The following is a 14,603-nucleotide window of genomic DNA, read 5'->3' as shown; positions in this document are numbered from 1 at the left end:
CTGAAGAAACTCTTCCGGGGTTAGAAACCAGGATTAGCTGAATAGTTTCACAAAGCAAAACTGATCAGTAGGTAGAATAGACTGGACATGATAATAACAAAAACTTGAAAGTGTAGAGTACAAAGAGAAAGTAATAATTGCATATACACACACCCAAAACCAAACGTGTATGAGATGGTCACATATCAGCATCGAGAGACCAAATGAATAGCTGAGTGTTTACTCATAAATCCAAATGAAACTTTCTCTGAATACATTACGTACAATCCAGGGCAATGCATAGTTTTCAGACCAAAGTCTTCCTAAAGTGCCAGAGTATTAAATCATCATGAGCCAAATCCTAACCGAAGTAAATACAGAGGCCAGAAATCACATTTAAAACACATTAAAAAGCAAAACAAGGTAGTGAGGATGTAGTTCAGCGATAGACTGCAGATCTATCCTGTGAGAGGCCAGAGGAAGGAAGGAAGGAAGGAAGGAAGGAAGGAAGGAAGGAAGGAAGGAAGGAAGGAAGGAAGGAAAGAAAGAAAGAAAAAAAGTTATTCACCAGCTTTATCTATAAATTCCATGCCCCCCTCCCTGCTATTGATATCACAGGATAGTTTACACCTGTTAATGTTAGTTTTCAATTATTTTAGGGTTGGGATTGGAAGGAGGTGTTCAGACTTGGGTACCCCCTTTCAGATAAGTTTAGGATTTAGATGGGTTAGATATGTTTAGTTTAGGATATAAGTAGATTATAACTTGCTTATCACCTTCTATGTATATACATATATTTGATGGGAGATGTCATTCTGAAATCTGTCTCTTATTGGTTGTTGAATAAAGTACTGTTGGCCAATAGGGAAGCAAGATAGGTGGGACTAGGAGTTGAGGAAGATTCTGGGAAAGAGAAACACAGAGAGTCACGATGCAGCCTCCAGAGGAGTAAAAGATCCAGACACTTTCTCCAGTAAAAGAGATACTTAGATTAACAATTATGGGTTAGCCCGTAAGAAACAAGCAAACGGCCAGCAGCTTCATAATTAATATAGCCTCCTGTGTGTTCATTTGGGACTGATGCAGCTCTGGAGTCAGGCTGGCAGGAAGGCTGCACTCAACATATATGGTATATGTTTGAGTTTTATTTCAAATTTAAATCTTCTGTTTAGACTAAAAGGGGAATTTCAGTGGTGAGCCCACAAAACTCTTCATGCCCATACGTGTGGAGATAGGGAGATTTAGCACAGGTGAGGATGAAAGGAAGTGAAAGAGAAAAGGAAGCTCTCTTTTCCTCTGCAAGCCTGCCACGCTCTCTGTCCTCCCAGCTCGTATGTAAATAAATATATTCCATATTGCATTGGCCTTCCATCTCAAATAACTTCTTAAAAAAAACAAAATTTCACTCAGTGGTGATTGGTGGCACACGCCTTTAATCCCAGCACTAGGGAGGCAGAGGCAGGCAGATCTCTGTGAGTCCAATGCCAGCCTGGTCTACAAAGCTACACAAAGAAACCCCGTCTCAAAAAATAAAATTTTTTTGTGTTTATTAGCCCTAGAAATACAGCATTTTCTTTTACTTTTCCTGAGTTAACAAGAGTAGAGTGTTTCAGGTCACATTGCTAGAAAATGTTTTTAAAATGAACACCTCAGCACCTAAATATAGTGCCAAAACTACATTAAAAACCAGGCTGGTATGATCACTATCTAAATGAGTTCTGATCTTTAGTGACCACAGACAGAGCATAGTGAAGCAGTCTTATCAACCAGTGTGCAGGCTAGTTTTTATGGCCGCTTGGTACAGGCTAGGGTCCTCTAGCAAGAGGAAATCTTATTGAAGAATAAGCTTCCAACAGACTAGCCCTGTCTGTAGGGTATTTTCTTGATCGATGATTGATATCGGGGCCCAAGCTCACTGTGGGGAGTGCCATTCTTAGGTGGTGGTCCGGGGTACTACTAGAAAGTAGGCTGAGCAAGCCAGGATGACTAAGCCAGTAAGCAGCGCTCCTCCATGGCTTCTGCTTCAGCTCCTACACCCAGGTTCCTACCTTGAGTTGCCTGGATGATGAGCTATGAGCTATAACATGAAATAAACTCTTTCCTCCCCAGGTAGCTTTTGGTCATAATATTTTTTGTATACATAGAAACCCTAACTAAAGCATTGAGTATCTCTAAAGCTATCTTAGATAGGTTTTTAAATGACTTCTATTCCTAAATCACTGATTGGGGAAGTTCACTAAGATCACATATTTTCGTAGCACTGACTCACATTCTCTTACACCTGCATAGAATTCATTCTCTCCTTCGGACACGTGCAGAACATTACCTCATCATGCTGCCATGGCACATTTTTTCCAGTTGTACCATGCCCAAGCATGGTCTTCAGCAAATGGCTGGCAGTGCTCTAAACAGGCAGTATCATAAGTACTGGGCGGGCTAAGATTTGGTCTATGGTGCTGAAAGTTATTAGAAAGATGGTTGTTGCCTGCTTAAATCTCTAGTTGATAGTGTACATTTGTTCTTCGCTGATGAGAGCAGATAGATTGCTAGAATGATTATGTTTAACTACAATCAGGATATTCACCCTGTAGTTAATGTGTGTTTGTGTGTGTGTGTGTGTGTGTGTGTGTGTGTGCGTGAGCGTGCTTATGCTGCCAGAACATGCAGCGTCTGTACTAACTAAAATGGACAATTTGTGTGGATATTTATAACCCTGTGTTGAATAATTAGAATTGCATTAATTTGCCTCACTATTAATGTAGTTACTTTTGGATTTACCTATTAGTGTTCTTATAAATCTCAGTAATAGACATAGCAGAGGTCCTCTTAGCAATGTGCCCTCAGTAATTCTGCAACCACAGCAATGGAAAACGCTGAAGTGTCTTGAGACAATTTTCTTTAAAATAGTGTTTCTATGCTTGCTAGATATTTATTGTAACACTCTTTTATGTCTCTATCTTTCTTAATGCAAAATTAGCATTGATATTGGCTTCAAGAGAGAATTATTGACTAGAACAAATGTCCAAATGAGGAAGAAGGAACATATTTACTCACTTTTCTTAGACTAAGTAGCATATTTGTAATGATTTTACAGAATAAATATATGTTGTAGAGTTGGGTAAACATTCACCTCCAATTTACAGTTGTATAATTAGATTTTTGCCTGACTTTTCAATTCTTGCTGGTTTGGAAAAAGGTACTTTTAGAGATAGAATTAAAACATTAGGATGACAGCATAAATCATGAACATGAATCCGTGCTGTCTTGGTTCATCATTTATTACTCCTTCTTCTGACTGATCCCTACTGAGTTGGTGGGAAGGGTCTACATCAAACTTGATCTTCAGCTGCAGCTCTGTCTCTGTCACTGTACAGCTGTGTAAGTGTGAGCAGGAGCCTGTGCCTTGGGGGAATGAGTTTCCCCAGAGTAGAACAAGACCTTCAGGATAAGTGAATTCTTCACCTGCTTTTAGCCGTGTCCTCTAAGACATCAACAATTTTGTAATGTCTTAGGGAATCAAGTCAGAGAGGGTCTTTCTGCTGTTTTTCACCCAGTTACTTCATTAGTTAGACCAGTTCATGTAAGGTGTAATTTTCCAGAAATCTTAGATTGTAAACATATGAAACAAAGCAATGAAAGATGATTCCACTGCTAGTGATCATCTCTGACATACTAAGTCTTTATAACTTTCGTTCTTCTTTCCTTTCTTCCTGTCTGTCTGTCATTCTCTTTCTGGTTATTAATTAGACAGGGCTCTCATTGTAGCCCAACCAATTAGATAGTTGACAAATAAATGGACTAAAATAAATAGCTCCTACCCTCTATTAGATAACCCAAATTCCATTCTCACTTTATTTCCCCGGAAATTCAAAATGCCCATGAAAATCACAAAGAATAGAGAATTAAGACGGTCACTCTTAAATGAGATATCTCTATCACAGTCCCTCCTCCCAAGACTCAGGAATCATTGCAGAATAGAGGGCAGATAGAGCCAGAGGCAGTTGAAAAATTACCATAAGCAAAGAGCATCTTGCAAATACAGCAAGGCAGCCATATCTATGAAGTCACAGCAGTTGTAACAGCATGGACAAGCACCATGCAAGTTCAAGCCAGACCAATTCTCAGAATGAAGAGGGGAGGCAGACATGAAGTCCCACTCCAGCTGAGGACCTATTGGCAATTGACAACTGCTGGGGAAGGGAATGGGGTTTTGTTTAAGAGTATTTCCCCTGTTAAGTCAACCAGTGGAAGGCCACATATTCAAGAACATATAGGCGGTACAAATTGGCCTTGATAGTTGGTGAAAGAATAAAATAAAAGAGGACACAAAGTTGGGTGGTCAGAGAATCAGGGGTAGACCTGGGAGAAGTTATGGAAAGGGCAGATAGGATCAAAACACAGTAAACAAAATTCTTAAAGAATAAACAAAAAGAAAAAAAGGTGAAAAGTATAGCCCAAAGCAGTCATAGTAATAGGCTGTGCCCTATCTTTGATCTGTGTGCTCTAGGACACCAGATTCCTGATGCTTCCAGGTAAACGAAGCATGAATATTAAAGATACATGACAGTTTTAATTATGAAAATCTAGAACTTGACCACAATGGGCCATGATTACTACATGGCCTTTGTGTCCCCAGTCACAACGGCTTCTAATGTCAGTGCCTGGCATGGCGCCAACTCAACAAGTGCTCATCAAATGGATGGAGAGAATCAAGCATTGCAAGACATTTTACTTTGTTCTGCCACAACACAACAGAACACTCAATGCCAGCAAGATAAAGTGTAATATAAGTTGGTATTGGTCAGCACCTGGCAACACTGCAGACAAGACTTTGAAATAGCTTGGTTGACTGTGTAGTATTCCCATGACTCTACGGGAAAAGGATGTCTCTGGTGGGGATGTTGGGACTGCTGTTCCAACATGTCAATCAAGTTGAGGCTCTGTGATATAATTCAGCCCTGTGCCTGGTGCCTTGAAGGGATAAGAGAACTGGGTTACTTCCCACAAGCATCTCCTGTTCAACAAAATGAAAATACAGATTCCCAACATGCAGGGGAAACATGGCAATTTGTTCGAGTAAGTACTTACTTGTTACTGGAGAACATTCAGGATATTTGGAAGAAGCCTGCCTTCATTTTCCAGGGATCTTCATGACTCAAAATCTTTGCATTGATCTCATTTGATCATGAGAACACTGTGCTGTGGGCAGGGTAGGAGTTAGTTCCATCCATGTTTCAGAGTAAGGGAAGAGCATCCAGAGGCTAGGCAGCAACCTGGGGGTCAATGTTGATAAAGTGCCGGTGCCACCCAACACTCTGACTTCTGACACAGGGCCATTTCAACATCCCATAATGATTCTTATTGATGAAGATTCTGTTGACCCTGGCTTATGGTTTTGGCACAGACTCTCCCACCTTTGTGATGGCTGCCAAACTGATTATTGTCTCAGAGGCTTGATATTTAAAAATGACCACTGAAAGCCAACCCCAAGGGGTAGTAGATAATGAAGACACTGATGAGGGGGTCAGCTTCTCTCTCTCTCTCTCGCTCTCTCTCTCTCTCTGTCTCTCTCTCTCTCTCTCTCTCTCTTTCTTTCTCTCTCTCTCTCTCTCTGCCTCTTCCAATGAGGTTCAAATCAGTTTTTGACAGTACGTGAGTGACTGACTGCCTTTGCAAGCTTAACTGTAAAAAAATGAGCAAACTGATACAGTGTTTAGAGAAAATTAACATCTGGGCAATTCATTTCTAAATCTAAGCTCCTCAAACTTTGCATCCAACACATAGTTATTCTAATTATGTTCTTAATTGCAATTATTTCTTACACACACATGCACAAAAACTAACCTGCCTCTTCTCAGAGAAAAACACTTACAGAAACTCAAGATATGAGCAAGTTACCATAATTAATAGATAGCATTCACTGTGCCCTTCCCAAAATTGTTGATCTTTGGTCATAGAAAAAAATTTGTTTTCCTGGTTTTGTTTTTCTTCAGTTCCTAAGAGCTTAAAAGTTGTAAGTGGCTACCAGAAATGAGTATCTTGTTTGCATCTCAATCAAACTGTTTATGCAAACTAGTCATGCACCAGCATACTGCTTTCCTTATGTAGGTGTTTAATTAATATTTGGTGAATGACTGACAGAGTAAATGATGCAATGACCTGTGAGTACATACTGTCTTCATTCTGGTGTGTGACATCCAACAGAGAATTAGAGGGTCATGAAATAAAGACTATGGTCTTGAACACAAAGGTTCCAGTCATCAGTACTAAATGACTAAATGACTTTGGTCAATATGTATGCCTCATAAGGGTGCTCAGGTTTCTCAACAGTAGAGTAAGTATGGGTAAGAATTTAAAATCACCTCTGAAGTTAGTTCCAGTGCTAGTGTTTCGTAATTCTAGTTTGAAAAACTATCTGACAAAGAAAAATATTACTCTCACCAGAAAATAAATATGATCGAAGAGTGATCCCGACAGAGGCTTACGTTTCAGCTTTAAATGTGTCTAGGGGGTTAAGAATCTTAACGCTTATAATTGAAGACAATGAGGACTTCTCAGATCCTAACAGAGATTGCTTTTAGCACATTATCATCTATTACAGCACCCTATAAAGGGACTATGGTGGAGACACCAGAGGAGGCTCTAGGGAAACCTAAACTTCATATCGTGTTCTTTCTCTCTCTCTCTCTCTCTCTCTCTCTCTCTCTCTCTCTCTCTCTCTCTCTCTCTCTCTCTCTCTCTCTGTGTGTGTGTGTGTGTCTCCCTCCTTCCCTCCCTCCCTCCCTCCCTCCTCCTTCCTTATAACTTTCTCCCTCACTGTCTCCCTTCTCCATTCTTTGACAAAACAGATATAGGAAAGGAAAAAGGCATCTATAATGAACCGAACCTGAAGATGATGCCTACAAGTCTCTAGATGAACGAAAGAAAATTTAAAAAAGCTAAAAAAGGAAAGGAGTGGTAATAGAACTGTGTACAGGACTCTGGATTTTTAGAGAAACTGACTATTCAAATGAGTGTTTCAACTGAACACAACGCAGAGAGACAGACAGACAGACAGACAGACAGACAGATAGACAGACAGAGAGTGCTGAGACCCCAAGAACTATGCCCCACAAAAGACCACAGAGAGTGAATTCCCTCAGTTTCTGAGGGAATGGGCCAAGGTGATGGGGCACCGGTCAGGAACTCTAATCATGAGGAGCTCTGAGAAGTAGTGACCACCTGCAAAAGACTAACCTTTTAGCTGGGTCATCTGCAGGAGCCAAGAAACCAACCATTCCAGACGTTCCCTTATATCACACAGCACTTGAAAGAACCAGGCAACTGTGTGTGAGAGGATGCCCTGGGCAGAGAGCCAGAGAAAGAACATAACACAGGAATGCATGTAACTCCAACTGTGATCTTCAAAGACTTTCTTTTTCCAATTTCTCCCACAGCAAGCCTTCCTCTTTCTTTGTTTCCTTGATGACATACATAAAACTTTACCTAATGTGGCCCAAAATACAGGTTATATTTTTAAAATTATGGACCCCACTCGAATCCTCATGTGTACCCATTATATGTAGAGGTAGGTTTTCAGAGGATTAAAATATGAAAATCTCAGTGTGTTGGTACACATCTACAATGTCAGCATTTAGGAGGTTGAAGTTTAGGGGTTCAAGTTGTCTTGACTACATAGTGAGCTTGAGGCTAACCTGGGCCATAGAGAGCAGCAGCAAGGCATGCCTAGGAGAATGCTTTCTTTACCCCCATCCTTTCCATTACCCAATTCTCCTCATCCTTCCCATCGCCCTCCTTGAAGCTGTTCTCTCTTGTTTTTTTTCTGGAATCCTAAAGACACAGGACCTGTGTGTCTGTTCCGTCTTCTTCATTCCTCAGGGCTGAAGAGACTTCTCAGAATGCAATCGCATGCCACTGGTTGTTCTCAGACTCATTCATTGTACTTCCAACACAATTCAAATCCGTCAGCCTTCACTGACTGTGGTCTCTTCCTCTGCAGCCTCCCTTCCACTGTCATAGAGTGTTCTCTCTTAACCTGAGTGCAGCAGTTCTCAACCCGTGGGCCAAGACCCCTTTGAGGTGGAACGACCCTTTCACATTGGTCGCCTAAGACCATCAGAAAACACAGATTCAGAACATAGCAAAAGTACAGTTATGAAGTCGCAACAAAAATATTTTTATGGTTGGGGTAGTCACCACAACATAAGGAACTGTATGAAAGCATTGCAGCATTAGAAAAGCCGAGAACCACTAACTCAGTGGGCCTCATTCCTTACTTCCCCTGTACCGTGATTCTGTCTGCCTTGGGATTTGCCTCTGTCATGTCTTCTTACAGTGTTTATATCTCTCCTCTCCCCAGCCTAGTCCCTGTACTCTTCCTCAGAACCCCATTCGTTCCTTTCCTAATGTACCCCCTTCTCTGTCCTCACCAGGTCAATACCTCACTTTGTTCCCATAAAACACTATACTTGCCCCTCACCTCACTCAGACTGATAGATGAACATGTCATTTGCACCATTCCTTATTGACAGTTGAGGCCATGAAGGTAGTGACTATATCTGTGCTCTCGCCATGGTTATCCACAGCATTAGATCTGGGCAGGTAAACGGTGGATCCTCATTAGCAATGTTTTCAGTGAATGATGGGCATCCATGACTAATCGTCCAGCTCTTTCCCAGAAGATGGAAAGTCAAACACACTACACAAAGCCTCAGGTTGCTGAGCCAGAAAAGGTTCTCTTGCCTCTGGCCTTCTTATCCCAGCATTCTCATCCTGCCCTAGCACACATAGCTCTAAAGCTTGTTCAGAGGCCAAGTCACAGGATCCAGTTTCATTGCTGGACAATAGGTGATTGAGATGAGACACAATGGGAATTATTCATTGGGTCATTTGAACGGTGGAGCACAAGTGAGAAATTGAGAAATGAGAGACTGAGGCTCAAAAGAAAAGCCAATGAGTGGGAGGTGTGGGTAACATATTAACATAGGGCTGACAGGTGGGTCTGGTTGCTAATTCTGAAATACACACACACACAGAGAGAGCACAGACAATGAGACTCCACAAATAAACACTCACACATGGCCTGTAGCTAATTAATAGAAAATTCTGTTCTGTGGAACAAATGAATGTTCTGGAAGGTACAATAGGGTCAAAGTTTTATTCAATTGATCTTGGATCATGAATTCTTCTTGGAGGGGAAGAGGAGATACAATGAGGGTAAAGGTGGAAAATAGATTTTATTGATGTCTTTATATTTGGGAAATTATACTCAACAACGATCTGTGTACAATTGATTTGGTTTTTTGCTCATTTGTTTGCTTGTTTGTTTGTTTGTTTAAGGTCACATCTTTTTAAAAAATGGACAAACTAGAAGCCACAGAAGTGGCTCGTGTCTGATGAGGTGCTGAGAGTTAGAGATGGGAGGGGGCTCCATGCTAGGACCCCCCACCTTCTCTTCAGCCAGATCACATCTTGGACATGATCCTCCCTTTCAGCCAGTTCCAGTTTCAGCGAGGAGGTGTGAATCCGAGGCCAAGGCTAAGGCACGAGGTAAACAGAGAAGGTGAGGTCTCCTACACATTTCTGCTGAAAGGAGCACAGTGTTTTAACTCAAAGCTGGAGGGCTATTAGTTTCCCCGCCCAAAGAAAAGGAGTCTCAAGTGTGGGATTCCGCATAGCAGGGCTGCTTTTGAACTCCCCAGTCCCCAACATCTGCAGCCGTTTCTCCTCTTCAAGGGTTGCCAAATTTGCTCTAAGGACTGATATCTCCATGCACACATGGGTTCTGGCAGCCTCTGTTCGGTACAACAGGCTGCGGGAAGCCGAGTCAGCAAGGAGCGGGGTGAAGGGTTTTTCACACATGGCTTTAACTTTGCTTTGTGTCTGAATCTCCGCCTACAGAATAGCTTCAGAATGTACAAATACATCACGCAAGGTACAAATCGGCCATGAATCTTCCATAAAAATAGCCTCCAGGCTTATGTAAAGATGGTTAAATAGCAAGTATCAAAGAAAGGGCCAGGGAGATGGCTCAATGGGTGAGGACTCCTCTGACCTGGGTTCCATCTCCAGGATCCACACGACAAAACAAACTCACCAGAACTTGTCCCCCAACACACACAGACACACACACACACTACCACCACCACAAATAAGTGAATAAATGGAAGAATAAATAAATAAAAATACCAATAGTAAGTAAATACTCTCAAAGTACCCAGGGAAGCACGATGCTCTGATATCAAAGGAGGGACCATCCATTTACAGCTGATTTTTATGCAGAAATGGCTTAGTGTCAGCCACGGTGGAAACGGTGCAAGCCTTGAACTCTCATGAGTTTTGAGCCCTAGCTGTGTAACCATTCGAGAGTTGCTGATCCTTCTTGAGGCTCAGTTTTCCAGCTTTGCTTCATATACGTGGCAATAGCCACTTCAGAAATCTTGGGAAGAGGTGTAGGCAATCGCTCAAAGCAGGTGTGCAAAGCTTGGAGTGGAACACACACTCACTGGATGACCACTACATTCTCACATCACAATAAAAAGCAAATAAAGATGTCGCTTCCTCTGTTGTAGTTCTAACAGTCATTAGCGGGATTGTAAACCTTCCGTTTGTGTAAAAAAGTCAACTCAGCGCCAATAGACCAATCTGGTCAGTGGCAAACTGTCCTCTCTCCAGATTCCTGATTCTACCAACTAATCCCCTGGCAGCTTTTCTTTTATAAGGGACCAGTGAGGGAGGCCTCCATATCCTCAAATGCTTCAGAAGGTGAGCTGGGCCTCAGTCATAGCAAAGACAGAGACCCACTGAAGGTCCTGAGTGCAGCTTCCCTTGGCCCGTCCGTTCTTGCGTTTCCAAGTGCTTTAAAAGGCAGCAAAGAAAAACAACTCATTTTGTTTGCGATTTTAAATCGTATTGAAGTACTAGCATGCCTACATTATTGCCTACTACGTTTTTTGAGGGGAATTCCCTCTTGTAAACGAACCTTTCTTTTCTGTCAGTCCCCAAATAGCTACATAGAAACTTCTTATGAATTATAATCGCTTGGTTCATAGTTCGGACTTAAGTTAACCCACTCCTATTAGTCTATGTGCTGACCCAAGGCTCATCGCTTCTACCTCTCCTGCATGTCCTGCTTCCTCTCCTTCTAGCTGGTGACTCCTCAGGCTCCACTCTTCTTCTTCCCAGCACTCTCTCTGCCCTGAAAATCCTGCCTAGCTATTGGTCAATCAGCTTTTTCTTAACAATGAGAACAATACATCTTCGCAGTGTACAGAAGGGTTATTCCACAGCACCCTCTACTCTGATCAGGGATTTAAATGTTCATTTGACATGTATGCCTCCTTACAACTGTACCCTAGTTTGAGTTTGAATGCCTTAGCGTGATGTTTCCTTGTCACTCTCTAACCTGGACTTACTCTATTCCATCATATCTATTCCAGAGACCTTGTATTGGTTCCTACCCTCAATGACAGCTACTTCCTGAGGACCTATGCACCCTGTCAGCCTACACTTCCACTATTGAAGCACTGTCACTCTCCTGTGAGATTGTTATTGTCCCATCATTATTTAATCTAGTTATCTAGATGGTCACTGTTTCACAACTCATAAACTGTAGATGTATTTTATTCCTAATCCCAACATAGCTCAGTATGATAAAGAAAAGTCCTTATTGTTCAACATAGTAGGACAAATCTATTGATTTTCTGGGGTTTCTGCCCAGGCGTTCAGGAGGCAGGGGCAGGAGGATGTTCTTTTATATGCCAGTGCGATGACTCAGTCTTAAGACGCAAAAACAAAAGAAAGAACTTTAGTAGTATTTTGACTGAAAGAACCAAATGATTTCTTAGCAGACACTATTCAGTAACATTATAAATTTTCTACAAATAAGTATCCTATATGTATTCAAAATGGCTTTCACCAAAACTGAAGTAGTTAGAAGCCTAACACATTTACAAATCCTCACTCAGACTAGCTGTGTATGAGTCATGCTGACACTGCACCTTCCTCTCCCCTCAGCCAGGTCAGATCACATCTGTCATTGAGAGCAACTTTCTTTCACCTGAGAAATGTCTGTACTTTACTCCTGTATTTCTGAGTAAACAATTTTAAACTGAGATGGTCCCTGCTTCTACGTATTATTCTGACATGATACATCTCAGTGAAGAGAAGAGACACAACTTGAGACTTTGCACATAAATTCAGAATCTCCTATAAGGACAGAAGGAATGTGCTGGAGAACTTTTGTGGAAGGCTAGGGAGATGGCTGGGATGGTAAAGATCTTGCTTTGCAAAGAAGCAGACTTGAGTTCAATTCCCACTTGTGGCAGTGTGCTGGTGTATATACCTTGCAATCCCAGGGCTAGGGAGATGGAGCCTAGAAGATCCTTGGGGATTACTGGACACCCATGCTAGACTACTCAGCAAGTTCCAAACCAACGAGATATCTTGTCTGAGAAAACAAAGTTGGTTGCTCCTGAGGAGCTACACCCAAGGTTGACCTCTGACTTCCACATACATATGTAGACATACATGCGCACAGGCACTGCCCATGATCATGCACAGTGATTTTTATGGATTTGAATGACGGGTGTCTTAGTTATGGTTTCTATTGCTGTGAAGAGACACCATAACCACAGCAACTCTTATGAAGAAAAAATTTAATTGGGGTGATGTGCTTACAGTTGCAGAGGTTTAGTCCATTATCATCCATGGCGGGGTGTATGGTGGCATGCCACAGACTTGGAGCTGGAGCTGAGAGTCCCACATCTGGATCAGAAGGCAGCAGGAAGTTGACTGACTGTCACCCTGAGGGAAACTTGAGCAAGAGAGACCTCAAAGCCAGTCCCCACAGTGCACATTTCCTCGAACAAGGCCACACCTCCTAATAGTGCCACTCCTTTTGGGGGTCATTTTCTTTCAAATCACAGTGAGGGTCCACAAGCGAAAAGGTTTGGGGGTCACACAGAGGAGCATAACGTGAATTAACTTTTTTCTAGTTCGGGAAAGCAAGCCAGGAGGTAAAATATCCTTTTCTACATTCCTGAGGCAGGGAGAGAACACAAGAGAGACAGAGACAGAGACACAGAGAGACGGCGACAGAAACAGAGGCAGCACTTATGAAGAAGGGAGGTATTTATAGTCACTCGAAGCTCCATGTCCATAAAACAGGATAAGGAACGTCAGAATGCTACAGATAAAATTTATTTGGAGAGAGAACACTCCCTTTAATCCAAGGAATGTAAGTTGATTAGATGAGGAGAGTGAGAGAAGAGAACAACACTTATTATTAATAACAATAAAATGGCTTTGAACTTCTCCAGACCCTTTCATCTCGGAATTTCAATTTGCCCATTAAGCCTCACTTTTACTTTATCACATCCTGTAAAGAAGCAAGTCTATTGCTTGCTAAATTCCTGTATTCTCTTGCAGATTTAAGCACTTTGTAATCATTTATTTCTCATTTGGGCTATGATCTCCAGAGTGAAGTAGTATAATTACCCCCTTTATACAGTTAGGGAAACTGAGACAAAAACATGACACAGAGCCAAGACCACACAGTAAGGCACTTGCGGAGGCAGAATCAAGGCCAAGTAACACTTGACGCTGAAGCTTCGGATGGAAAACTGAGATTGGTCAGTTCTCCAATTCTTCCCTCCTGAACAGCTGACTACACAATACCAACAGCCTTGGAGGAATCTGTTTTGGCTTTTTTTGTTTGTTTGTTTGTTTTTCAATTAGCCTGGAGAAAAAGGAATGCTAAATCTGAGTATTTCAGATCCTAATGACAAGGGAAAGGCTCACTAGTAAACTAAAGTGGGGTGTGTGTGTGTGTGTGTGTGTGTGTTTGTGTGTGTGTGTGTGTAAGCCATTCCAAATTTTCACAATGGACAACTGAAGATAAATAGCAACGCTCAGACTGTATTGGTGTCTACAGTGATGTTATCTGATCCAGCTCAGAGGGGCTTTCTTCTGCATCTCCCTACCAGACAAGTATTGGTAAGAAGGGACTGATGGTATCTCCACTCCACTGCAGACCTTGCCTTAGGCCTCACTGACAACATAACAACTACTGGGTATTGGAGGCCTTAAAACCTACTCATTTGATGTTAGGTAACTTAGAATAATTGCTTTAAATATCATATTTTAAAATTCAAATGCTATGCTGAAAGAAGGTAAATACTTTATCAGGCATCTGTGGTCACTTGACCTTTTCCAAAGCCGGAACGTTAGCCTTATTAAAATCCACAGCTTTCCTGCCTCTCCCCACTGGGAAAATGGGGGAAGGAAAAGACCTAACCCTTAGACAAGTATTTTATTTAAATTCAGAAGCCACTGAAATATTTTATTTCCTTTGTGAACTTTCCAAGTGCCTCCTGCCCCAGGCAACATGCAAGGGGTGAATTTGAGAAGCAGGGAAAGCAAACGTGGCTTGGCCGCTCCTGTCAAAAAGTAAAAACCCACACGCACGGCGGTGGGGGAGAAATAGCCTCCAAACTTGTGTTCTGGAAGTGAAGCAGGGTCAGATCAGGCCAGGCAGGGTCACTGTCCCCACTGGCACTTATCCTCAGGAAAGCATAGCGTCACAGGCAGACACGGCACTAGGAAGAGCCCCATGCCTCTCATAT

Source organism: Mesocricetus auratus, unplaced genomic scaffold, assembly GCF_017639785.1.
Source record: "Mesocricetus auratus isolate SY011 unplaced genomic scaffold, BCM_Maur_2.0 Super-Scaffold_100010, whole genome shotgun sequence".
In the NCBI taxonomy this organism is placed as follows: Eukaryota; Metazoa; Chordata; class Mammalia; order Rodentia; family Cricetidae; genus Mesocricetus; species Mesocricetus auratus.
The sequence above is the reverse complement of the archived record's forward strand: the minus strand, read 5'-3'. Positions refer to the sequence as shown.